We start from the raw sequence: 2,649 nt of genomic DNA on the forward strand, positions 1-2,649 counted from the left end.
TTTCCTTTTGACTGGTGGGGAAGGGAAGAGCGCTGGCACTGAACTGCACGGGGTATCTTTTAGCTGCAGTCAAGCGGTAGATGCAAAAACCTCCTTAGCTCCGGTCTTACTCAAACTTGATATTTGGTATTTAAAATTGGTAATGGAGCGATCAGGATTAACAAGCGGTGATAAAGTACCCACTTTGTGCTGCACGTGCACGGAGGCAATGCTCCTATCAAAATTTTATGGACCACGGGAGAGAAGCTGGTTTAATCCTTCCAGAAGATCCAGATACGCATCAGTCCAGAGGCACTTGGAAGAACTGCAAGAGCTGAGATCCTGCCTCAATGAACCCCAGTGGTTCCTTCTCCTCTGGATGCCCGTGACATTCTGCCCTTGCAGCTGGGTTGAATCCCAGAATCCCAGAGTGGCAGGGGCTGGCAGGGCCCTCGGGAGCTCAGCCAGTGCCACCTCCCTGCCCAAGCAGGCTCACCCAGAGCAGGGGGCACAGGACAGCGGCCAGGCGGGGGTTGAAGATCTCCAGAGAAGGAGACTCCACAGCCCCCCTGGGCAGCCTGGGCCAGGGCTCGGGCACCCTCACAGTCAACAAGTTCTTCCTCCCGTTCAACTGGAACCTCTTCTGCTTCAGTTTGTGCCCATGGCCCCTTGTCCTGGCGCTGGGCACCACTGGGAAGAGTCTGGCTCCGTCCTCATGACTTCCACCTTGATGAAGACATCAAGCAACAAGTCTGGCAGGATCGATGGTGAGGTAGCTCCAATATCATCATGGAAAGTCTCCCACTCACTATTACAGAGAGATTTATAAAACCCTAGCAAGGTTTACAGTTAATACCTACATGAAAAGCTTTATTTCTTCTTTAAGCCAAAGATACCCTGAGTATACACATCCTGAAGGTTAGAGTGAAAAAAAATTAAATTGCCAAACACAGTGATGCGCATTTAAGTTAATTAATAAACTAGATTTTTACACGAATAAGATTTCTGTGCACTTAAGCCTTGTGCTGCTGCCTAAGGCAACTGCTTCTCTACAAAGTGTCTCACCGTTGCTAAAAACACCACTGGTCACGAGACTTTACGCACAAACCATGCTTGCCTACCTTGCAAAAGTCGCCTGGGCCAGAGAAGAGTTTGTGTTTCTTAAGGTCACTTAACGGAAGGTCATCGTCAGCCAAAGTCACCTAAAAAGCTGTAGGGACGCTGCCCATCAGCGTCACGGCTAATGCCATGCATGGAGAAGCAGGAGAGAAGACCCTTCCACACCTTTAATTGCCTCCTCACCTATATGCATTTCCCAGAGGAGTTCTTTACCTTAAATATCATCTCAGCTGCATTTCCCTACTTAGCATCACTAGGTGGACAAGGCTGGTTTTCTAACCAACCATCAGCTTCCCAGCCACTTCTACGGTTGGTGAGATCTTCAAGTGAGATCCCACAGAAAAGTCCTCAACGATGAATTCCTTTTCCCCAGCAGATAACCTCATCAGCGAGAGGTTGGACCCATCTCAAAGCAAAACACCATCACAGAGATCAAGGCCCTGGGACAGCGATTAAATCTATTGACAGAGACACCAGCAGCGGGGCAGAGTCCATGTTGTTTCGGCAGGACTGGTTCGCAGGTCCGGGCGGCGGAAGGGACGACGGAGGCAGGAGCTACGAGTGACGGCGTGGATGTTTTAGCAAGTTACGGGCGACTCTCATGAGAGGGGTTGCAATGGAAATCATTATCCGCTCGGCTACAGCAGGCATTGCTTTCACTCTAATGTTTCTCACTTAAAAAGCAGCCAGCTTCCACAAATGACTCGCCACTGGAGATATTTCAACGCTTTAGATTAAGAAAAAAATCCCTTTCTAAACGTAGAAAATATTTTCCCAGATTTTAACTCCAGAACAGCCAAAAAGCTTTTCTTCCCTTCTCAGTTTTTTGTCTTTAAATGACCTTTTTTTCTTGCCTAAAACTAGAAAGCTCTAGTTTGGAACAGGTTGTTTCTGAGAAGGATGTTACTGCAGGATGTGCCTTACGCTGCAAAAGCCTTTATGGAATTACATCCACAAATACCGATGCTCTAATAAACCCCGTCCAACCGAACAGTCGCTCGAGGTCCACCAAGGAAGGTAAATTTCCATGGTCTGGAAGGCAGCCTAAGACAGCAAAACCTGGCTTCTGCGTGCTTGGTTACTGCCAACGTTTTCCTGAAGTGGCTGAACAGCATAAAGGGAAGAAATGACCTTGTTCCAGGGCGGGAATAAAAAGCCCTTCCAGTTTCGCCATAGGTAGGATGGCATTCCTGCAGGAAATCCAAGTTATTCTCGAAGAAAAAAACCGCAATTACACAGAATACCATACCTTCCTTAGCTGGCTTTCATATTCTTCTCGGAGTTCCCCTGGTTTGCTTAATTTAATGGGTGCTCTGAATATAAAGTCTGGAAAGAGAAGGAAAAAAAAAAAAAAAGGAAACACTTTTTAGCGTATGATGATTGGGATTGCCCATTATTTCCCAAAAAAGGGTAAAGCTCTCCAGGGACCGCACACGAGGTTCTGCAGCATTTTTTCAAGCACATATGTTTACATTACGACACTGCTATCAAAGCTCTGTTTAACATACAGAAACGTGCAATACCGTTTCGCACTTCTATAGTTTCTTTTGA

At 47.0% G+C, this 2,649-nt stretch overlaps 1 protein-coding gene across 1 annotated transcript in view; it reads right to left on the bottom strand.

Annotated features, from left to right (window-relative positions):
• RNF169 (ring finger protein 169) overlaps positions 1-2,619 on the bottom strand; it is a 14,815-nt gene extending 12,196 nt beyond the window's left edge. The window contains exon 1 of the mRNA XM_009646427.2: positions 2,348-2,619. The gene's annotated coding sequence lies outside the window, so the exon portion shown is untranslated. The remainder of the gene's footprint in view (positions 1-2,347) is intronic.
• Positions 2,620-2,649: the final 30 nt, after the last annotated feature.

The sequence above is a fragment of the Egretta garzetta genome, unplaced genomic scaffold (genome assembly GCF_000687185.1).
Source record: "Egretta garzetta isolate BGI_Z169 unplaced genomic scaffold, ASM68718v1 scaffold1159, whole genome shotgun sequence".
NCBI classification, from domain to species: Eukaryota; Metazoa; Chordata; class Aves; order Pelecaniformes; family Ardeidae; genus Egretta; species Egretta garzetta.